Raw genomic sequence first — 25,852 nt, forward strand, 5'->3', positions numbered from 1 at the left:
AGGTGGTGTGCACTGGCTCCTCCCCCCATGACCCTCCTCCAAGCCTCAGTTAGGATACTGTGCCCGGACGAGCGTGCATAATAAGAAAGGATATTGAATCCCGGGTAAGACTCATACCAGCCACACCAATCACACCGTACAACCTGTGATCTGAACCCAGTTAACAGTATGATAACAACGAAGGAGCCTCTGAAAAGATGGCTCACAACAAGAATAACCCGATTTTTGTAACAATAACTATGTACAAGTATTGCAGACAATCCGCACTTGGGATGGGCGCCCAGCATCCACTACGGACTACGAGAAATAGATTTATCGGTAAGTAAAATCTTATTTTCTCTGACGTCCTAGTGGATGCTGGGGACTCCGTCAGGACCATGGGGATTATACCAAAGCTCCCAAACGGGCGGGAGAGTGCGGATGACCCTGCAGCACCGAATGAGAGAACTCCATGTCCTCCTCAGCCAGGGTATCAAATTTGTAGAATTTAGCAAACGTGTTTTCCCCTGACCAAGTAACTGCTCGGCAAAGTTGTAAAGCCGAGACCCCTCGGGCAGTCGCCCAAGATGAGCCCCCTTCCTTTTGGAATGGGCTTTTACCGATTTTGGCTGTGGCAGGCCTGCCACAGAATGTGTAAACTGAATTGTATTACAAATCCAGCGAGCAATCGTCTGCTTAGAAGCAGGAGCACCCATCTTGTTGGGTGCATACAGGCTAAACAGCGAGTCAGATTTTCTGACTCCAGCCTTCCTGGAAACATATTTTTCAGGGCCCTGACAACGTCAAGTAACTTGGAGTCCTCCAAGTCCCTAGTACCCGCAGGTACCACAATAGGTTGGTTCATGTGAAAAACAGAAAACACCTTAAGGAGAAATTGAGGACGAGTCCTCAATTCTGCCCTGTCAGAATGAAAAATTAAGTAAGGGCTTTATATATGATAAAGCCGCCAATTCTGACACACGCCTGGCTGAAGCCAGGGCTAATAGCATCGTCACCTTCCATGTGAGATATTTTAAGTCCACAGTGGTGAGTGGTTCAAACCAATGTGACTTTAGGAAACTCAAAACAACATTGAGATCCCAAGGTGCCACTGGGGCACAAAAGGAGGCTGTATATGCAGTACCCCTTTTACAAACATCTGAACGTCAGGCACTAAAGCCAGTTCTTTCTGGAAGAAATTCGACAGGGCCGAAATTTGAACCTTAATGGACCCTAATTTTAGGCCCATAGACAGTCCTGTTTTCAGGAAATGTAGGAAACGACCCAGTTGGAATTCCTCTGTAGGGGCCTTCTTGGCCTCACACCACGCAACATATCTTCGCCAAATGCGGTGAAAATGTTTTGCGGTTACATCCTTCCTGTCTTCGACCAGGGTAGGGATGACTTCATCTGGAATGCCCTTCCAGGATCCGGCGTTCAACCGCCATGCCGTCAAACGCGGCCGCGGTAAGTCTTGGAACAGACAAGGCCCCTGCTGGAGCAGGTCCTTTCTTAAAGGTAGAGGCCACGGGTCTTCCGTGAACATCTCTTGAAGTTTCGGGTACCAAGTCCTTCTTGGCCAATCCGGAACCACGAGTATCATTCTTACTCATCTCCCTCTTATGATTCTCAGTACTTTTTGTATGAGAGGCATAGGAGGGAACACATACTCTGACTGGTACATCCACAGTGTTACCAGAGCGTCCACCGCTATTGCCTGAGGGTCCCTTGACCTGGCGCAATATCTAGTTTTTTGTTCAGGCGGGACGCCATCATGTCCACCTTTGGTTTTTCACAACGGTTTACAATCATGTGGAAGACTTCCCGATGAAGTCCCCACTCTCCCGGGTGGAGGTCATGCCTGCTGAGGAAGTCTGCTTCCCAGTTTTCCACTCCCGGAATGAACACTGCTGAGAGTGTTATCACATGATTTTTCGCCCAGCGAAGAATCCTTGCAGTTTCTGCCATTTCCCTCCTGCTTCTTGTGCCGCCCTGTCTGTTTACGTGGGCGACTGCCGTGATGTTGTCCCACTGGATCAATACCGGCTGACCTTGAAGCAGAGGTCTTGCTAAGCTTAGAGCATTGTAAATTGCCCTTAGCTCCAGTATATTTATGTGGAGAGAAGTCTCCAGACTCGATCACACTCTCTGGAAATTTTTTCCTTGTGTGACTGCTCCCCAGCCACTCAGGCTGGCATCCGTGGTCACCAGGACCCAGTCCTGAATGCCGAATCTGCGGCCCTTTCATAGATGAGCACTCTGCAGCCACCGCAGAAGAAACACCCTTGTCCTTGGAGACAGGGTTATCCGCTGATGCATCTGAAGATGCGATCCGGACCATATTTCCAGCAGATCCCACGTAAAGGTTCTTGCGTGAAATCTACCGAATGGGATCGCTTTGTAAGAAACCACCATTTTCCACAGGATCCTTGTGCAATGATGCACTGATACTTTTCCTGGTTTTAGGAGGTTCCTGACTAGCTCGGATAACTCCCTGGCTTTCTTCTCCGGGAGAAAACATCCTTTTCTGGACTGTGTCCAGAATCATCCCTAGGAACAGTAGACGTGTCGTCGGAAAAAACTGCGATTTTGGAATATTTAGAATCCACTCGTGCTGTCGTAGAACTACTTAAGATAGTGCTACTCCGACCTCCAACTGTTCTCTGGACCTTGCCCTTATCAGGAAAGCGTCCATATTTCTTTTAAGAAGAATCATCATTTCGGCCATTACCTTGGTAAAGACCCGGGGTGCCGTGGACAATCCAAACGGCAGCGTCTGAACTGATAGTGACAGTTCTGTACCACGAACCTGAGGTACCCTTGGTGAGAAGGGCAAATTTGGACATGTAGGTAAGCGTCCCTGATATCCAGTGACACCATATCGTCCCCTTCTTCCTGGTTCGCTATCACTGCTCTGAGTGACTCCATCTTGATTTGAACGCTTGTATGTAAGTGTTCAAATATTTCAGATCTCACCTAGCCGTCTGGCTTCAGTACCACAATATAGTGTGGAATAATACCCCCTCCCTTGTTGTAGAAGGGGTACTTTGATTATCACCTGCTGGGAATACAGCCTGTGAATTGTTCCCAATACTGCCTCCCTGTCGGAGGGAGACGTTGGTAAAGCAGACTTCAGGAACTTGTGAGGGGGAGACGTCTCGAATTTCCAATGTACACCTGGGATACTACGTGTAGGATCCAGGAGTCCACTTGTGAGTGAGCCCACTGCGTGCTGAAACTCTTGAGATGACCCCCTACCGCACCTGAGTCCGCTTGTACGGCCCCAGCGTCATGCTGCAGACTTGGCAGAAGCTGTGGAGGGCTTCTGTTCCTGGGAATGGGCTGCCTGCTGCAGTCTTCTTCCCTTTCCTCTACCCCTGGGCAGATATGACTGGCCCTTTTGCCCGCCTGCCCTTATGGGGACGAAAGTACTGAGACTGAAAAGACTGTGTCCTTTTCTGCTGAGATGTGACTTGGGGTAACAAAAGGTGGATTTTTCAGCTGTTGCCATGGCCACCAGGTCCGATGGACCGCCCCTTTATACGGCAATACTTCCATGTGCCGTCTGGAATCTGCATCACCTGACCACTGTCGTCTGGCAGATATGGACATCACATTTACTCTTGATGCCAGAATGCAAATATCCCTCTGCGCATCTCGCATATATAGAAATGCATCCTTAAAATGCTCTATAGTCAATAAAATCTTGTCCCTGTCAAGGGTATCAATATTTTCAGTCAGGAAATCCGACCAAGCCCCCTCAGCGCTGCACATCCAGGCTGAGGCGATTGCTGGTCGTAGTATAACACCAGTATATGTGTATATACTTTTAGGATATTTTTCAGCTTCCTATCAGCTGGCTCCTTGAGGGCTGCCGTATCTGGAGACGGTAACGCCACTTGTTTTTATAAGCGTGTGAGCGCCTTATTCACCCTAAGGTGTGTTTCCCAACTCGCCCTAACTTCTGGCGGGAAAGGGTATACCGCCAATAATTTTCTATCGGAGGAAACCCACGTATCATCACACACTTCATTTAATTTATCTGATTCAGGAAAAACTACAAGTAGTTTATTCACACCCTACATAATACTTATTTGTGGTACTTGTAGTATCAGAAATATGTAACACCTCCTTCATTGCCCTTAACATGAAACGTGTGGCCCTAAAGGAAAATACGTTTGTTTCTTCACCGTCGACACTGGAGTCAGTGTCTGTGTCGACCGACTGAGGTAAATGGGCGTTTTTACAAGCCCCTGACGGTGTCTGAGACGCCTGGACAGGTACTAATTTGTTTGCCGGCCGTCTCATGTCGTCAACCGACCTTGCAGCGTGTTGACATTATCACGTAATTCCTAAATAAGCCATCCATTCCAGTGTCGACTCCCTAGAGAGTGACATCACCAATACAGGCAATTTGCTCCGCCTCCTCACCAACATCGTCCTCCTACATGTCGACACACACGTACCGACACACAGCACACACACAGGGAATGCTCTGACAGAGGACAGGACCCCACTAGCCCTTTGGGGAGACAGAGGGAGAGTTTGCCAGCACACACCAAAAACGCTATAATTATACAGGGACAACCCCTTATACAAGTGTTTTCCCTTATAGCATTTTTATATATGTAATCATATCGCCAAATAAGTGCCCCCCCTCTCTGTTTTAACCCTGTTTCTGTAGTGCAGTGCAGGGGAGAGCCTGGGAGCCTTCCTCACAGCAGAGCTGAGCAGGAAAATGGCGCCGTGTGCTGAGGAGAATAGGCCCCGCCCCCTTTTCGGCGGGCTCTTCTCCCGGAGTTTGTGAGATCTGGCAGGGGTTAAATACATCCATATAGCCTCAAGGGCTATATGTGATGTATTTTAGCCATAAAAAGGTATTATACATTGCTGCCCAGGGCGCCCCCCCCAGCGCCCTGCACCCTCAGTGACAGTTGGTGACTGTTGGTGAAGTGTGCTGACAACAATGGCGCACAGCTGCAGTGCTGTGCGCTACCTTATGAAGACTGAAAGTCTTCTGCCGCCTGTTTCTGGACCTCTTCAACTTCGGCATCTGTAAGGGGGGTCGGCGGCACGGCTCCGGGACGAACCCCAGGGTGAGACCTGTGTTCCGACTCCCTCTGGAGCTAATGGTGTCCAGTAGCCTAAGAAGCAAATCCATCCTGCACGCAGGTGAATTTTCTTCTCTCCCCTAAGTCCCTCGTAGCAGTGAGCCTGTTGCCAGCAGGACTCACTGAAAATAAAAAACCTAACAAAACTTTTACTCTAAGCAGCTCAGGAGAGCCACCTAGATTGCACCCTTCTCGTCGGGCACAAAAATCTAACTGAGGCTTGGAGGAGGGTCATGGGGGGAGGAGCCAGTGCACACCACCTGATCCTAAAGCTTTTATTATTGTGCCCTGTCTCCTGCGGAGCCGCTATATCCCCATGGTCCTGACGGAGTCCCCAGCATCCACTAGGACGTCAGAGAAACAAAAACAACAAATGAGTATTTTAGTTTACGGCTAAACATTCACCATAGTTAAAATTAGTCTTAAAAATATTTCAGTGTAGGAGATCACTAACAGGTTGAACTCGATGGACAAATTGTCTTTTTTCAACCTCAGAAACTTTGTTACTATGGTAGTCATGCAGATCTGATCGTTGCTGTGCGTTTTCGCACAGTGGGCGATCAGGTACTAAATGCGCATGCGTATGCACTGCAATGGTGGAAGCCGTTTGTGGGTGGCAACTGACCATTTACTGAGAGTGTTCAAAAAAAACTCAGGCGTTACCAAGCGTCTGACGTCAGCTCCGGCCCGATCAGCCTGATGTGATCGCACTGTAGGAGTAAGTCCTGGGCTGCGCACACACTGCACAAAGTGGATTTTAGTAGCTCGGCGTACACACAGGATCGCACACTTGCACTGAGAAAGTACACTCCCCCTGTAGGTGGCGACTATCTCAACGCAGGACAGCAAAATGAGCAGCCCATCGATCAGATCTGAATCACCCCCTATGTTACTAAGGAGAGCACAGGGGATCCCAGTGACCGCTACATCAGATTCCCAAATCCCAGCAACATACACAGGGAGAGCACAGGGGATCCCAGTGACCGCTACATCAGATTCCCAAATCCCAGCAACATACACAGGGAGAGCACAGGGGATCCCAGTGACCGCTATATCAGATTCCCAAATCCCAGCAACATACACAGGGAGAGCACAGAGGATCCCAGTGACCGCTACATCAGATTCCCAAATCCCAGCAACATACACAAGGAAAGCAGAGGGGATCCCAGTGACCGTTACATCAGATTCCCAAATCCCAGCAACATACACAAGGAGAGCACAGGGGATCCCAGTGACCGCTACATCAGAGTCCCAAATCCCAGCAACATACACAAGGAGAGCACAGGGGATCCCAGTGACCGCTACATCAGAGTCCCAAATCCCAGCAACATACACAAGGAGAGCACAGGGGATCCCAGTGACCGCTACATCAGATTCCCAAATCCCAGCAACATACACAAGGAGAGCACAGGGGATCCCAGTGACCGCTACATCAGATTCCCAAATCCCAGCAACATACACAGGGAGAGCACAGGGGATCCCAGTGACCTCTACATCAGATTCCAAATCCCAGCAACATACACAGGGAGAGCACAGGGGATCCCAGTGACCGCTACATTAGATTCCCAAATCCCAGCAACATACACAAGGAGAGCACAGGGGATCCCAGTGACCGCTACATCTGATTACCAAATCCCAGCAACATACACAGGGAGAGCACAGGAGATCCCAGTGACCGCTACATCAGATTCCCAAATCCCTGCAACATACACAAGGAGAGCACAGGAGATCCCAGTGACCGCTACATCAGATTCCCAAATCCCATACAAGAACACTACCTACATACTAAATGGGGAGAAACTAGGGGATTCTGTACTGGAAAAAGATTTAGGTATTCACATAGATAAACTTAGCAGTAGCACCCAAAGCAGGAATGCAGCAAAAAAAGGCAAACAAGATATTAGCATGCATTAAGCGGGGAATTGATGCAAGGGATGAGTGTGTTATACTCCCACTATATAAATCACTAGTGAGGCCAAATCTCAAATAATGTGCACAGTTGTGGGCACCATACTACAAAAAGGATCTCCTGGAACTAGAAAAGGTTCAGAGATGGGCGACCAAATTGATTAAGGGGATGGAGACGCTAGAATACGAGGAAAGGCTTGCTAGGCTAGGCATGTTTACACTGGAAAAAAAAGGAGATTAAGTGGGGACATGATTAACATTTACAAATATATAAGGGGCTAGCGGTGGAGTTGTTTTTGGTAAGATCATCAAAAAGGACACGTGGACACCCGCTTAGGTTAGAGGAGAGGAGATTTCACACACAGAGACGGAAACGTTTCTTCACAGTAAGGACAATACGTATTTGGAATCCCCTGCCTGAGAGAGTAGTAATGGCGGACTCGGTCATTACTTTTAAGAATGGGCTAGATAAATTCCTAATGGATAAAGATATCCAGGGTTATGGTGGGTAAATCATGTACTACAGTAATAAAAAAACAAAAAAAACAAATGAGTATTTTAGTTTACGGCTAAACATTCACCATAGTTAAAATTAGTCTTAAAAATATTTCAGTGTAGGAGATCACTAACAGCTTGAACTCGATGGACAAATTGTCTTTTTTCAACCTCAGAAACTTTGTTACTATGGTAGTCATGCAGATCTGATCATTGCTGTGCGTTTTCGCACAGTGGGCGATCAGGTACTAAATGCGCATGCGTATGCACTGCAATGGTGGAAGCCGTTTGTGGGTGGCAACTGACCATTTACTGAGAGTGTTCAAAAAAAACGCAGGCGTTACCAAGCGTCTGACGTCAGCTCCGGCCCGATCAGCCTGATGTGATCGCACTGTAGGAGTAAGTCCTGGGCTGCGCACACACTGCACAAAGTGGATTTTAGTAGCTCGGCGTACACACAGGATCGCACACTTGCACTGCGAAAGTACACTCCCCCTGTAGGTGGCGACTATCTCAACGCAGGACAGCAAAATGAGCAGCCCATCGATCAGATCTGAATCACCCCCTATGTTACTAAGGAAAGCACAGGAGATCCCAGTGACCGCTACATAAGATTCCCAAATCCCAGCAACATACACAAGGAGAGCACAGGGGATCCCAGTGACCGCTACATCAGATTCCCAAATCCCAGCAACATACACAGGGAGAGCACAGGGGATCCCAGTGACCGCTACATCAGATTCCCAAATCCCAGCAACATACACAAGGAGAGCACAGGGGATCCCAGTGACCGCTACATCAGATTCCCAAATCCCAGCAACATACACAAGGAAAGCAGAGTGGATCCCAGTGACCGTTACACCAGACTCCCAAATCCCAGCAACATACACAAGGAGAGCACAGGGGATCCCAGTGACCGCTACATCAGATTCCCAAATCCCAGCAGCATACACAAGGAGAGCACAGGGGATCCCAGTGACCGCTACATCAGAGTCCCAAATCCCAGCAACATACACAAGGAGAGCACAGGGGATCCCAGTGACCGCTACATCAGAGTCCCAAATCCCAGCAACATACACAAGGAGAGCACAGGGGATCCCAGTGACCGCTACATCAAATTCCAAATCCCAGCAACATACACAAGGAGAGCACAGGGGATCCCAGTGACCGCTACATCAGATTCCAAATCCCAGCAACATACACAAGGAGAGCACAGGGGATCCCACTGACCGCTACATCAGATTCCAAATCCCAGCAACGTACACAGGGAGAGCACAGGAGATCCCAGTGACCGCTACATCAGATTCCCAAATCCCAGCAACATACACAAGGAGAGCACAGGAGACCCCAGTGACCGCTACATCAGAGTCCCAAATCCCAGCAACATACACAAGGAGAGCACAGGGGATCCCAGTGACCGCTACATCAGATTCCCAAATCCCAGCAACATACACAAGGAGAGCACAGGGGATCCCAGTGACCGCTACATCAGATTCCCAAATCCCAGCAACATACACAGGGAGAGCACAGGGGATCCCAGTGACCGCTACATCAGATTCACAAATCCCAGCAACATACACAGGGAGAGCACAGGGGATCCCAGTGACCGCTACATCAGATTCCCAAATCCCAGCAACATACACAAGGAGAGCACAGGGGATCCCTGTGACCGCTACATCAGATTCTCAAATCCCAGCAACATACACAGGGAGAGCACAGGGGATCCCAGTGACCGCTACATCAGATTCCCAAATCCCAGCAACATACACAGGGAGAGCACAGGGGATCCCAGTGACCGCTACATCAGATTCCCAAATCCCAGCAACATACACAAGGAGAGCACAGGAGATCCCAGTGACCGCTACATCAGATTCCCAAATCCCAGCAACATACACAAGGAGAGCACAGGGGATCCCAGTGACCGCTACATCAGATTCCCAAATCCCAGCAACATACACAAGGAGAGCACAGGGGATCCCAGTGACCGCTACATCAGATTCCCAAATCCCAGCAACATACACAAGGAGAGCACAGGAGATCCCAGTGACCGCTACATCAGATTCCCAAATCCCAGCAACATACACAGGGAGAGCACAGGGGATCCCAGTGACCGCTACATCAGATTCCCAAATCCCAACAACATACACAAGGAGAGCATAGGAGATCCCAGTGACCGCTACATCAGATTCCCAAATCCCAGCAACATACACAGGGAGGGCACAGGGGATCCCAGTGACCGCTACATCAGATTCCCAAATCCCAGCAACATACACAAGGAGAGCACAGGGGATCCCAGTGACCGCTACATCAGATTCCCAAATCCCAGCAACATACACAAGGAGAGCACAGGAGATCCCAGTGACCGCTACATCAGATTCCCAAATCCCAGCAACATACACAAGGAGAGCACAGGAGATCCCAGTGACCGCTACATCAGATTCCCAAATCCCAGCAACATACACAGGGAGAGCACAGGAGATCCCAGTGACCGCTACATCAGATTCACAAATCCCAGCAACATACACAAGGAGAGCACAGGGGATCCCACTGACCGCTACATCAGATTCCAAATCCCAGCAACGTACACAGGGAGAGCACAGGAGATCCCAGTGACCGCTACATCAGAGTCCCAAATCCCAGCAACATACACAAGGAGAGCACAGGGGATCCCAGTGACCGCTACATCAAATTCCAAATCCCAGCAACATACACAGGGAGAGCACAGGGGATCCCAGTGACCTCTACATCAGATTCCAAATCCCAGCAACATACACAAGGAGACCACAGGGGATCCCAGTGACCTCTACATCAGATTCCAAATCCCAGCAACATACACAAGGAGACCACAGGGGATCCCAGTGACCGCTACATCAGAGTCCCAAATCCCAGCAACATACACAAGGAGAGCACAGGGGATCCCAGTGACCGCTACATCAGATTCCCAAATCCCAGCAGCATACACAAGGAGAGCACAGGGGATCCCAGTGACCGCTACATCAGATTCCCAAATCCCAGCAACATACACAAGGAGAGCACAGGGGATCCCAGTGACAGCTACATCAGATTCCCAAATCCCAGCAACATACACAGGGAGAGCACAGGGGATCCCAGTGACCGCTACATCAGATTCCCAAATCCCAGCAACATACACAGGGAGAGCACAGGAGATCCCAGTGACCGCTACATCAGATTCCCAAATCCCAGCAACATACACAAGGAGAGCACAGGGGATCCCAGTGACCGCTACATCAGAGTCCCAAATCCCAGCAACATACACAAGGAGAGCACAGGAGATCCCAGTGACCGCTACATCAGATTCCCAAATCCCAGCAACATACACAAGGAGAGCACAGGAGATCCCAGTGACCGCTACATCAGATTCCCAAATCCCAGCAACATACACAGGGAGAGCACAGGAGATCCCAGTGACCGCTACATCAGATTCTCAAATCCCAGCAACATACACAAGGAGAGCACAGGGGATCCCAGTGACCGCTACATCAGAATGACAGATTACTAAAGCCTGTAAAACAGAAAGTGATGGTGTTGCCCATAGCACAGGGGATCCCAGTGACCGCTACATCAGATTCCCAAATCCTAGCAACATACACAGGGAGAGCACAGGAGATCCCAGTGACCGCTACATCAGATTCCCAAATCCCAGCAACATACACAAGGAGAGCACAGGGGATCCCAGTGACCGCTACATCAGAGTCCCAAATCCCAGCAACATACACAAGGAGAGCACAGGGGATCCCAGTGACCGCTACATCAGATTCCCAAATCCCAGCAACATACACAAGGAGAGCACAGGGGATCCCAGTGACCGCTACATCAGATTCCCAAATCCCAGCAACATACACAGGGAGAGCACAGGGGATCCCAGTGACCACTACATCAGATTCCCAAATCCCAGCAACATACACAAGGAGAGCACAGGGGATCCCAGTGACCGCTACATCAGAGTCCCAAATCCCAGCAACATACACAAGGAGAGCACAGGGGATCCCAGTGACCGCTACATCAGATTCACAAATCCCAGCAACATACACAGGGAGAGCACAGGGGATCCCAGTGACCACTACATCAGATTCCCAAATCCCAGCAACATACACAAGGAGAGCACAGGGGATCCCAGTGACCGCTACATCAGATTCCCAAATCCCAGCAACATACACAAGGAGAGCACAGGGGATCCCAGTGACCGCTACATCAGAATGACAGATTACTAAAGCCTGTAAAACAGAAAGTGATGGTGTTGCCCATAGCAACAACTTAGTTTATAGCTAAAATTTATCGATTGCATACTAGAAAATGATAGACAGAATCTGATTGGCTGCTACGGGCAAAACCTCCACTTGTATATTTTAGAAGCTTTAGTAAATCGATCTCCAACGTCCACCAAAATGCTCAATGCAGCGAAAACGGGGCTATTTCCCATGATAACACCCAGGTTTCACTGAACTTCTGGGTTTTTTCGGGAGGAAAGCAGTTTTTTTACGGGCGATCCTATTTGGATCGCCTGTAAAAAAACATTGGTGAAACATCGGAAAAAAGTGTGAAAAACCTGATGTTTTATCGCCTGTAATAGGATACCACCCATAGATCACTAACAGCAGTTAGACAGCAACTGGTCTAATCTATCTAACTGTTTTTCTTACTGATGGTTTAGTTTCCTGACTTGATTTGAGTTTTTCCCAAGCATGACTAAACTCCTTCATTGTTGTACAAGCACCGCAGCCAGAAGGGTACCCTATTAATAATATAAAGTGGGAGCAATTCCAGGGCAAACAAATTCTAAATTTATGTTTCAAAACTGAAAGAGGAGGACTTGGATCTCTGCAGATATACAGTACTGAAGGCAGTCGGCTATGACACTCTATTGAAAAGTACACAGAATATCTGTAGGGACCGGCCACGTTTGATAGGCTGCATTCCTCATGCCTCAGTGATGTCACTGATGCCTAGTGAATGTATAGGCTGAATTCCTCATGCCTCAGTGAGGTCACCAATTCCTAGCGAATTGATAGGCTGCATTCCTCGTGACTCAGTGATGTCACTGATGCCTAGTGAATGTATAGGCTGAATTCCTCATGCCTCAGTGAGGTCACCAATTCCTAGCGAATTGATAGGCTGCATTCCTCGTGACTCAGTGATGTCACCGATTCCTAGCGAATTGATAGGCTGCATTCCTCGTGACTCGGTGATGACAGCTCTTATGAAATACACATATCTAGTTTTATGACAGACTAACATGTTTACCTCTGTGTAGTATAACCCCACAGCATAAAGACAAGCAGTCCAATACTACGTTCACTAGCTGTATAGCTGTAACATATACCACAGCACTGTACAAGAAGATCTATACTCTAAATCCTCCACTGTGCAGCATTATTATTTTGAATGACCTCTAACTACCTTCCCATAGGAATAATAACACTCGGGTTGATGTACAGTACCACTGACTGCAAGTTGGTCAGAATTGTTCAGGCATGAACTAAGGGCCTAATTCAGACCCGAACGCACCACTGCGAATATGCTGAGGTTTGCGATCGGATAGTTCCCGCCCAGCCAGAGTGAATAACCGCCCTGTGCAAGTCTGCGTACGCCGTGCGAAAAGCTTTGCACAGGCCGATCAGCTACAAATCCGTTCGCAACTCACTCACCATCTAATGATTTTTCCAGTCTGTGCGCAGCCCAGGACTTACTCCTACAGTGCGAAACAAACAGGCGGATTGGGATGGAGCTGACACTCCCAGAAAACGTCCGGTTACCACCCCCAAACGCCAACTTCCTGACAATCAGCCTGCGTTCGCTTAGCGTTAAAAAAAAGATGCAGGATTTTTTCGTAGTTTGGCGATCCGTACGCACGCGCAGTTGTTCAATAATCCGCCGCCTTGCTAATACGCACAACAGCGATCGGGTCTGAATTATGCCCTAAATGTGTGTATTTGCAATGGTCACTTGCATCAGTCCAATCCTATCCATAGTGCACGCGTAATTACGTCTATGTCAGAAGGGTATCATCTGACATAGGCATAACTACACGTGCGCACACCCTGCTATGACCCAGTTACGCCCCCTTCAGTCGCATGCAGCTATGCGACTGCTTTGCCAATGACTGTGCATTGTGCACAGCTGATCCCGGAGGATGCGCAGAGCAAAAACAAGCAAGAACCGCTCTGCAAATGATATATGTTCAACCCTACACGAGCTGCTGTCACCTCAGACCCAACAGTCCTTAGTGCAGAGCTATCACACTATAACTACAGCTAGACAGGCACAGACACATCGCTCAGTCTACCGAGTAACTAACATTACAGCCTCACATGTATACTTACGTGGGTCAGTGCACACACATACACACCTGCCGCAAATTGGATGAATTACCCAGCAGCAATTGCACGGCTCTATCACCATCGCTGATAGACATCATTACACTGACGTGCGAAGGACGACGCCAGCACAATGACTCATTAAGAGTCGACACGTTGCAATCTACTTTAGAGTCTTAGAAGATTACAGCGCGCACGGGCATAGATGCTTTATCAGCTCTGGTCATTATCTCTCATCACATCTGAGCATTGGGAGATTAGTAATGGTCGGACTAAACTGAGGTTTCCTCAAGGGGAACAAAATAAACCCAACAGATTATTTCCAACGAGAATGTTGTGTTTTCTGACCAGCTCCGAAGCCTGGCATTACGTATGGAAGTCATCCCACCATAATCCCATTGGGATATACAGTCTGATTGGCATGACACCACCAGGAAGCTCATTAGCCCATTACGGCTCTCATGGGGAGGGGCAGCTACAGGATATATTACCGTACATAATGCACCAAGGGGAAGAGGTTTGACACATAGTGTAGGGTGCTCAGCAGGGCCGGTTCTACACCGTGTGGCGCCCCGTGAGAAAGTTTACACTGGTGCCTCCCCCCCCGGTAAAACAGTCTGTGCACGCCTCTGGCGCGCGTCAAAAGATAGGGGCGTGGCTTCATAGGGGAGGGGCGTGACCACAGTTATGACCCCAGTAGTTGTGCCCCCCAGTTGATTTGCCCCCAGTAGATTTGCCCCCTGTAGCTATGTCCCTAGTAGTTGTGCCCCCTGTCACTGTGCCCCCGTAGTTGTGCCCCCTGTTGCTTTGCCCCCAGTAGTTGTGCCCCTTAGTAGCCGCTTACAAACACAAACAAAAATGTAAAAAAAACAACCGTTACCACTGCCCTGCTCCTGCTTCTCGACCGCTGCTGCTGCTCCGTCTGGCCTCCCGCGGCTCCTCTCTATGGGAGAGACATCATGACGTCTCTCCCATAGCAGCGCCGCACAGACACTAGAGGTCAATAATGACCTCTAGTGTCTGTCACTGGAGCCGGATGCAGCAGACTCCCACACAGCCCACGGCGTCTGCTGCAGCCGGGGTGCGGGTAGGCGGCGGTGCCTGCGGGGTGACTGCAGACGCGCCCCCCAGGCGCAGGCACTGCTTGCCCGCACCAAGAACCGCTCCTGGTGCTCAGGCATGCACGTGTATACCAAGAGTATTATACGCCGGTATATAATTGCAGACATAACACCGGGGTTCTGATTCTACACAAAGGGAGCGGTACTATGGATAGGAAGTAAACACAATGAGCCAGAGCCCCATGCAATGTCGGATGCAGTTGAGCTCTTTCTTTTCTACTATGCATGCATCTAAGCCGCTCTGCGCATGTGTCCAGAGCCCGCACGCACAGAGTCCCTGTTGTCTTTGAGACGCATCGTCTCAGAAACGTCTTGAAAATGTATTGGGCGTTCCTAGATGGTGAGAGTGGTGACCCTGTGACGCACGGAGATGGTCCGTGTTATGGGGTGTCGCAGGTATGTCACTGAAGTGGTTGCGAACCCAAAAGCATAACTGGTGTTCATTCTAGTAAAATGCACCTGTCACAACAAGTGCAGGTCTTCTTTCCTGCCTGGGGTGTCGCTCTCTCTACTCTGGTGCTTCTAGCACACTCTAGTCTGTAGCTCAGCACTGAGATACAGAGAGCGACACCTCAGACAGGAAGCAGGAAGTGCATGGCATGTGACAGATGCAGGGTGCTAGAGTGAACACTGATAATCTCTCACATTGGACGCCATACTGACAGAGAATCTGCACCTAGCACGGGGCTGGAACACACCAAGTGGTATTCCGCCAAGTAAAGATGCGTCTCAGACCTTGCACATCAGGAAAGGACCTATAGCGGTATTTGTATAAAGTCGCATAAGCAATACCGGCAAAAGACGCACACACAGACGCTGCAGCGTCAGAATCCGCACCAATATTGGGTCTCAATGAACATTTGTTTGGTGAAACGGCCGCTCACCAGTACTAACTAGTGAAGGCATTAATAATGATATAATAACACTGCTGTGTCCATTTTCTAAATTGATTAATTCTGATTTACAGATCATTACCTATGTGAGCAACATTTTAGGGCGTCAAACTAAAAAAAAAATTAATAAAAAAAATCTCCCCACCAGCACGCCGTATAGTCTAATCTCAGACACGAGCTCGGCGCTCTTTACCCCCCTCAGTACCAGAAAGCGTTTTCTCTACGGGCACCTACTCTAAACTAATCCTCCTGGTGCCAGCCTCAATCTATATCTGTGTGCTGTGGGGAATATCTGCCAACGTCTCATCCAGGTCACCCAGGATAGGAGGACAGCAGCACCACAACTGCCTTGTCTTGTGTTGTTCATTTATAGGGCAGCAATCATTCTCAAAGTGCATGTGGTATACAGTGATAAGGATCAGTATATACAGTGTATGTAGTATATAATGGTAAGGTGCAGTATATGAAGTGCAGTATATACCGTGTATGTAGTATTTAATGGTAAGGTGCAGTATATAAAGTGCAGTATATACCGTGTATGTAGTATTTAATGGTAAGGTGCAGTATATAAAGTGCAATATATACCGTGTATGTAGTATTTAATGGTAAGGTGCAGTATATAAAGTGCAATATATACCGTGTATGTAGTATTTAATGGTAAGGTGCAGTATACAGTGATAAAGTGCAGTATATACCATGTATGTAGTATATAATGATAAGGTGCAGTAATGCACGCATTATACAGTGATAAGGTGTAGTATATACAATGCATGTTGTATACAGTAATAAGGTGCAGTATACAGAGTGCATGTAGTATATAGTGGTAGGTGCAGTATACACTGTATGTAGTATATAATGGTATGGTGCAGTATATACACTGTATGTAGTATATAATGGAAAGGTGCAGTAGTGCACGCAGTATACAGTGATAAGGTACAGTATACACAGTGTATGTAGTATATAGTGGTATGGTGCAATAGCGCCTGCAGTATACAGTGATAAGGTACAGTATACACAGTACATGTGCTATACAGTGGTAAGGTGTAGTATATACAGTGCATGTATGATATAATGGTAAAGGTGCAGTATACACAGTGTATGTAGTATATAGTGGTGAGGTGCAGTATATACAGTGCATGTAGTATATAGTGGTATGGTGCAGTAGCTCACGCAGTATACAGTGATAACGTACAGTATATACAGTGCATGTAGTATATAGTGGTGAGGTGCAGTATACACAGTGCATGTAGTATATAGTGGTATGGTGCAGTAGCGCACGCAGTATACAGGGATAACGTACAGTACACAGTGTATGTAGTATATAGTGGTAGGGTGCAGCAGTGCACGCAGTATACAGTGATAATGTACAGTATACTCAGTGTATGTAATATATAGTTGTGGGGTGCAGTATATACAGTGCATGTAGTATATAGTGGTATGGTGCAGTATATACAGTGCATGTACTATATAGTAGTATGGTGCAGTATATACAGTGCATGTAGTATATAGTGGTATGGTGCAGTAGTGCACGCAGTATACAGTGATGACGTACAGTATACACAGTGTATGTAGTATATAGTGGTGAGGTGCAGTATATACAGTGCATGTAGTATATAGTGGTATGGTGCAGTAGCGCACGCAGTAAACAGTGATGACGTACAGTATACACAGTGTATGTAGTATATAGTGGTGAGGTGCAGTATATACAGTGCATGTAGTATATAGTGGTATGATGCAGTAGCGCACGCAGTATACAGTGATAACATACAGTATATACAGTGCATGTAGTATATAGTGGTATGGTGCAGTATATACAGTGCATGTAGTATATAGTGGTGAGGTGCAGTATATACAGTGCATGTAGTATATAGTGGTATGGTGCAGTATACACAGTGCATGTAGTATATAGTGGTATGGTGCAGTATACACAGTGCATGTAGTATATAGTGGTGAGGTGCAGTATATACAGTGCATGTAGTATATAATTGTATGGTGCAGTATACACAGTGCATGTAGTATATAGTAGTGAGGTGCAGTATACACTGCATGTAGTATATAGTGGTGAGGTGCAGTACATACAGTGCATGTAGTATATAGTGGTGAGGTGCAGTATACACAGTGCATGTAGTATATAGTGATGAGGTGCAGTATATACAGTGTATATAGTAGTGAGGTGCAGTATATACAGTGCATGTAGTATATAGTGGTGAGGTGCAATACATACAGTGCATGTAGTATATAGTGGTGAGGTGCAGTATACACAGTGCATGTAGTATATAGTGGTGAGGTGCAGTATATACAGTGCATGTAGTATATAGTGGTATGGTGCAGCAGTGCACGCAGTAGACAGTGATGACGTACAGTATACACAGTGTATGTAGTATATAGTGGTGAGGTGCAGTATATACAGTGCATGTAGTATATAGTGGTATGGTGCAGTAGCGCACGCAGTATACAGTGATGACGTACAGTATACACAGTGTATGTAGTATATAGTGGTGAGGTGCAGTATATACAGTGCATGTAGTATATAGTGGTATGATGCAGTAGCGCACGCAGTATACAGTGATAACATACAGTATATACAGTGCATGTAGTATATAGTGGTATGGTGCAGTATATACAGTGCATGTAGTATATAGTGGTGAGGTGCAGTATATACAGTGCATGTAGTATATAGTGGTATGGTGCAGTATACACAGTGCATGTAGTATATAGTGGTATGGTGCAGTATACACAGTGCATGTAGTATATAGTGGTGAGGTGCAGTATATACAGTGCATGTAGTATATAATTGTATGGTGCAGTATACACAGTGCATGTAGTATATAGTAGTGAGGTGCAGTATACACTGCATGTAGTATATAGTGGTGAGGTGCAGTACATACAGTGCATGTAGTATATAGTGGTGAGGTGCAGTATACACAGTGCATGTAGTATATAGTGATGAGGTGCAGTATATACAGTGTATATAGTAGTGAGGTGCAGTATATACAGTGCATGTAGTATATAGTGGTGAGGTGCAATACATACAGTGCATGTAGTATATAGTGGTGAGGTGCAGTATACACAGTGCATGTAGTATATAGTGGTGAGGTGCAGTATATACAGTGCATGTAGTATATAGTGGTATGGTGCAGCAGTGCACGCAGTATACAGTGATAATGTACAGTATACACAGTGTATGTAATAATAAGATTTTACTTACCGATAAATCTATTTCTCGGAGTCCGTAGTGGATGCTGGGGTTCCTGAAAGGACCATGGGGAATAGCGGCTCCGCAGGAGACAGGGCACAAAAAGTAAAGCTTTTTCCGATCAGGTGGTGTGCACTGGCTCCTCCCCCTATGACCCTCCTCCAGACTCCAGTTAGGTACTGTGCCCGGACGAGCGTACACAATAAGGGAGGATTTTGAATCCCGGGTAAGACCCATACCAGCCACACCAATCACACCGTACAACTTGTGATCTAAACCCAGTTAACAGTATGATAACAGCGGAGCCTCTGAAAGATGGCTTCCTACAACAATAACCCGAATAAGTTAACAATAACTATGTACAATTTATGCAGATAATCCGCACTTGGGATGGGCGCCCAGCATCCACTACGGACTCCGAGAAATAGATTTATCGGTAAGTAAAATCTTATTTTCTCTATCGTCCTAGTGGATGCTGGGGTTCCTGAAAGGACCATGGGGATTATACCAAAGCTCCCAAACGGGCGGGAGAGTGCGGATGACTCTGCAGCACCGAATGAGAGAACTCCAGGTCCTCCTTAGCCAGAGTATCAAATTTGTAAAATTTTACAAACGTGTTCTCCCCTGACCACGTAGCTGCTCGGCAAAGTTGTAATGCCGAGACCCCTCGGGCAGCCGCCCAAGATGAGCCCACCTTCCTTGTGGAGTGGGCCTTTACAGATTTAGGCTGTGGCAGGCCTGCCACAGAATGTGCCAGTTGGATTGTGCTACAGATCCAACGAGCAATCGTCTGCTTAGACGCAGGAGCACCCATCTTGTTGGGTGCATACAATATAAACAACGAGTCAGATTTTCTGACTCCAGCTGTTCTTGCAATATATATTTTTAATGCTCTGACAACGTCCAGTAACTTGGAGTCCTCCAAGTCACTTGTAGCCGCAGGCACTACAATAGGCTGGTTCAGATGAAATGCTGACACCACCTTAGGGAGAAAATGCGGACGAGTCCGCAGTTCTGCCCTGTCCGAATGGAAAATCAGATATGGGCTTTTGTAAGATAAAGCTGCCAATTCTGACACTCTCCTGGCAGAAGCCAGGGCTAGAAGCATGGTCACTTTCCAAGTGAGATATTTCAAATCCACCTTATTTAGTGGTTCAAACCAATGAGATTTTAGAAAATCCAAAACTACATTGAGATCCCACGGTGCCACTGGAGGCACCACAGGAGGCTGTATATGCAGCACTCCCTTCACAAAGGTCTGGACTTCAGGGACTGAAGCCAATTCTTTTTGAAAGAAAATCGACAGGGCCGAAATTTGAACCTTAATAGATCCCAATTTGAGACCCATAGACAATCCTGATTGCAGGAAATGTAGGAATCGACCCAGTTGAAATTCCTCCGTCGGAGCACTCCGATCTTCGCACCACGCAACATATTTTCGCCAAATTCGGTGATAATGTTGCACGGTTACTTCTTTCCTTGCTTTAATCAAAGTAGGAATGACTTCTTCCGGCATGCCTTTTTCCATTAGGATCCGGCGTTCAACCGCCATGCCGTCAAACGCAGCCGCGGTAAGTCTTGAAACAGACAGGGACCCTGCTGAAGCAAGTCCCTCCTTAGAGGTAGAGGCCACGGATCTTCCGTGATCATCTCTTGAAGTTCCGGGTACCAAGTCCTTCTTGGCCAATCCGGAACCACTAGTATCGTTCTTACGCCTCTTTGCCGTATAATTCTCAATACTTTTGGTATGAGAGGCAGAGGAGGAAACACATACACCGACTGGTACACCCAAGGCGTTACCAGCGCGTCCACAGCTATTGCCTGCGGATCTCTTGACCTGGCGCAATACCTGTCCAGTTTTTTGTTGAGGCGAGACGCCATCATGTCCACCATTGGTCTTTCCCAACGGGTTACCAGCATGTGGAAGACTTCTGGATGAAGTCCCCACTCTCCCGGGTGAAGATCGTGTCTGCTGAGGAAGTCTGCTTCCCAGTTGTCCACTCCCGGGATGAACACTGCTGATAGCGCTATCACATGATTCTCTGCCCAGCGAAGAATCCTTGCAGCTTCTGCCATTGCACTCCTGCTTCTTGTGCCGCCCTGTCTGTTCACATGGGCGACTGCCGTGATGTTGTCCGACTGGATCAACACCGGTTTTCCCTGAAGCAGAGGTTCTGCCTGGCTTAGAGCATTGTATATTGCTCTTAGTTCCAGAATGTTTATGTGAAGAGACGTTTCCAGGCTCGTCCATACTCCCTGGAAGTTTCTTCCTTGTGTGACTGCTCCCCAGCCTCTCAGGCTGGCGTCCGTGGTCACCAGGATCCAATCCTGTATGCCGAATCTGCGGCCCTCCAATAGATGAGGACTCTGCAACCACCACAGAAGAGACACCCTTGTCCTTGGAGACAGGGTTATCCGTAGGTGCATCTGAAGATGCGACCCTGACCATTTGTCCAACAGATCCCTTTGGAAAATTCTTGCGTGGAATCTGCCGAATGGAATTGCTTCGTAAGAAGCTACCATTTTTCCCAGGACTCTTGTGCATTGATGTACAGACACCTTTCCTGGTTTTAGGAGGTTCCTGACAAGCTCGGATAACTCCTTGGCTTTTTCCTCCGGGAGAAAAACCTTTTTCTGAACCGTGTCCAGAATCATCCCTAGGAACAGCAGACGAGTTGTCGGCATTAACTGGGATTTTGGAATATTCAGAATCCACCCGTGCTGTTTTAGCACTTCTTGAGACAGTGCTAATCCCATCTCTAGCTGTTCTCTGGACCTCGCCCTTATTAGGAGATCGTCCAAGTATGGGATAATTAATACGCCTTTTCTTCGAAGAAGAATCATCATCTCGGCCATTACCTTTGTAAAGATCCGAGGTGCCGTGGACAATCCGAACGGCAGCGTCTGAAACTGATAGTGACAGTTTTGTACAACGAACCTGAGGTACCCCTGGTGTGAGGGGTAAATTGGAACGTGGAGATACGCATCCTTGATGTCCAAGGATACCATAAAGTCCCCCTCTTCCAGGTTCGCTATCACTGCTCTGAGTGACTCCATTTTGAACTTGAACTTCTTTATGTACAGGTTCAAGGACTTCAGATTTAGAATAGGCCTTACCGAGCCATCCGGCTTCGGTACCACAAAAAGAGTGGAATAATACCCCTTCCCTTGTTGTAGAAGAGGTACCTTGACTATCACCTGCTGAGAGTACAGCTTGTGAATGGCTTCCAAAACCGTCTCCCTTTCGGAGGGGGACGTTGGTAAAGCAGACTTCAGGAAACGGCGAGGTGGATCCGTCTCTAATTCCAACCTGTACCCTTGAGATATTATCTGCAGGATCCAGGGATCTACCTGCGAGTGAGCCCACTGCGCGCTGTAATTTTTGAGACGACCGCCCACCATCCCCGAGTCCGCTTGAGGAGCCCCAGCGTCATGCTGAGGCTTTTGTAGAAGCCGGAGAGGGCTTCTGTTCCTGGGAAGGAGCTGCGTGTTGCTGTCTCTTCCCTCGACCTTTGCCTCGTGGCAGATATGAATAGCCCTTTGCTCTCTTATTTTTAAAGGAACGAAAGGGCTGCGGTTGAAAAGTCGGTGCCTTTTTCTGTGGGGGAGTGACTTGAGGTAGAAAGGTGGATTTCCCGGCTGTAGCCGTGGCCACCAAATCGGATAGACCGACTCCAAATAACTCCTCCCCTTTATACGGCAAAACTTCCATATGCCGTTTTGAATCCGCATCACCTGACCACTGTCGCGTCCATAAAGCTCTTCTGGCCGAAATGGACATAGCACTTACCCGTGATGCCAGTGTGCAGATATCCCTCTGTGCATCACGCATATAAAGAAATGCATCCTTTATTTGTTCTAACGACAGTAAAATATTGTCCCTGTCCAGGGTATCAATATTTTCAATCAGGGACTCTGACCAAACTACCCCAGCACTGCCCATCCAGGCAGTCGCTACAGCTGGTCGTAGTATAACACCTGCATGTGTGTATATACTTTTTTGGATATTTTCCATCCTCCTATCTGATGGATCTTTAAGTGCGGCCGTCTCAGGAGAGGGTAACGCCACTTGTTTAGATAAGCGTGTTAGCGCCTTGTCCACCCTAGGAGGTGTTTCCCAGCGCTCCCTAACCTCTGGCGGGAAAGGGTATAATGCCAATAATTTCTTTGAAATTATCAGTTTTTTATCAGGGGCAACCCACGCTTCATTACACACGTCATTTAATTCTTCTGATTCAGGAAAAACTATAGGTAGTTTTTTCATACCCCACATAATACCCTGTTTAGTGGTACCTGTAGTATCAGCTAAATGTAACGCCTCCTTCATTGCCAAAATCATATAACGTGTGGCCCTACTGGAAAATACGGTTGATTCGTCACCGTCACCACTGGAGTCATCGCCTGTGTCTGGGTCTGTGTCGACCGACTGAGGCAAAGGGCGTTTCACTGCCCCTGACGGTGTTTGAGTCGCCTGGACAGGCACTAATTGATTGTCCGGCCGCCTCATGTCGTCAAACGACTGCTTTAGCGTGTTGACACTATCCCGTAGTTCCATAAATAAAGGCATCCATTCCGGTGTCGACTCCCTAGGGGGTGACATCCTCATATTTGGCAATTGCTCCGCCTCCACACCAATATCGTCCTCATACATGTCGACACACACGTACCGACACACAGCAGACACACAGGGAATGCTCCTAACGAAGACAGGACCCACTAGCCCTTTGGGGAGACAGAGGGAGAGTTTGCCAGCACACACCAAAAGCGCTATATATATATCAGGGATAGCCTTATAATAAGTGCTCCCTTATAGCTGCTTTGTTATATCAAATTATCGCCATAAATGTGCCCCCCCCTCTCTGTTTTACCCTGTTTCTGTAGTGCAGTGCAGGGGAGAGACTTGGGAGCCGTCCTGACCAGCGGAACTGTGAGAGGAAATGGCGCCGTGTGCTGAGGAGATAGGCCCCGCCCCTTTTCTGGCGGGCTCGTCTCCCGCTATTTAGAGAAATTAGGCAGGGGTTAAATATCTCCATATAGCCTCTAGGGCTATATGTGAGGTATTTTTAGCCTTTATAGGTAATCATTTTGCCTCCCAGGGCGCCCCCCTCCCAGCGCCCTGCACCCTCAGTGACTGCCGTGTGAAGTGTGCTGAGAGGAAAATGGCGCACAGCTGCAGTGCTGTGCGCTACCTTTTGAAGACTGCAGGAGTCTTCAGCCGCCGATTCTGGACCTCTTCTGTCTTCAGCATCTGCAAGGGGGCCGGCGGCGTGGCTCCGGTGACCATCCAGGCTGTACCCGTGATCGTCCCTCTGGAGCTTGATGTCCAGTAGCCAAGAAGCCAATCCATCCTGCACGCAGGTGAGTTGACTCCTTCTCCCCTCAGTCCCTCGCTGCAGTGATCCTGTTGCCAGCAGGAATCACTGTAAAATAAAAAACCTAGCTAAACTTTCTCTAAGCAGCTCTTTAGGAGAGCCACCTAGATTGCACCCTTCTCGGCCGGGCACAAAATCTAACTGGAGTCTGGAGGAGGGTCATAGGGGGAGGAGCCAGTGCACACCACCTGATCGGAAAAAGCTTTACTTTTTGTGCCCTGTCTCCTGCGGAGCCGCTATTCCCCATGGTCCTTTCAGGAACCCCAGCATCCACTAGGACGATAGAGAAATATAGTTGTGAGGTGCAGCATATACAGTGCATGTAGTATATAGTGGTATGGTGTAGTATATACAGTGCATGTAGTATATAGTGGTATGGTTCAGTAGTGCACGCAGTATACAGTGATAATATGCAGTATACACAGTGTCTGTGGTATATAGTGGTGAGGTGCAGTATATACAGTGCATGTAGTATATAGTGGTGAGGTGCAGTATATACAGTGCATGTAGTATATAGTGGTGAGGTGTAGTATATACAGTGCATGTAGTATATAGTGGTATGGTTCAGTAGTGCACGCAGTATACAGTGATAATATGCAGTATACACAGTGTCTGTAGTATATAGTGGTGAGGTGCAGTATATACAGTGCATGTAATATATAGTGGTATGGTGCAGTATATACAGTGCATGTAGTATATAGTGGTGAGGTGCAATACATACAGTGCATGTAGTATATAGTGGTGAGGTGCAGTATATACAGTGCATGTAGTATATAGTGGTGAGGTGCAGTATATACAGTGCATGTAGTATATAGTGGTGAGGTGCAGTATATACAGTGTATGTAGTATGTAATGGTATGGTGCAGCATGTACACAGGGAACACTCAGACATACACACAGCCTGGTTGCTGAGAGGAAGGTACATGTATATTACCCAGCCCGGCACAGGCTGCCCCCGGGGCTCGTCCATCCTCCCCTCCGCTATGTATCGCCGTCTCCTGGGCTCCCTAGTGACGCCGCCGGTTACCAGGGACCGGGTGTCACCAGGAAAGGCGTCCGTGCTCCGCCCCTACACACGGGTTCCGCCCCTACACTAGAGGACCTTCCCGGCTGTCTCTGTTCTTGTTCCGTGCGTGCTGTACAGCGAGCTCAGCCTCCGGCAGGGCCGGATTATTGCTTCAACTCCAGGCCACCCCACGTAAATAGGCCCAGAGGATCGGCTGGTGCGGCTGTCAGATGCCCCGACCACTGATCCCCGCCGCGGCTGTACTGTATAAGGGTATAAGAGGGGGATCTTAGGTGATCCCTCCTCACTGTGTATAAAACCTGTCAAATAGATGATGGTGGTATTTCTATTGACGGTATCCAATTACCCGCAGGTAATTGTATCGCTGGGAGCTATCCTCTTATTCTCGATGTGGCGCGCTCCTCCCTCCGATGCC

General features: G+C 48.0%; 1 protein-coding gene across 2 annotated transcripts in view; it reads right to left on the reverse strand.

Moving 5' to 3' along the window:
• Positions 1-25,605, reverse strand: part of WDR31 (WD repeat domain 31) — a 105,301-nt gene extending 79,696 nt beyond the window's left edge. Inside the window, exon 1 of one of the 2 annotated variants that reach the window (XM_063936202.1) lies at positions 25,345-25,605. The gene's annotated coding sequence lies outside the window, so the exon portion shown is untranslated. The remainder of the gene's footprint in view (positions 1-25,344) is intronic. The other variant, XM_063936201.1, reaches the window with a different exon arrangement.
• Positions 25,606-25,852: the final 247 nt, after the last annotated feature.

This window comes from Pseudophryne corroboree, chromosome 8 (assembly GCF_028390025.1).
Source record: "Pseudophryne corroboree isolate aPseCor3 chromosome 8, aPseCor3.hap2, whole genome shotgun sequence".
NCBI classification, from domain to species: Eukaryota; Metazoa; Chordata; class Amphibia; order Anura; family Myobatrachidae; genus Pseudophryne; species Pseudophryne corroboree.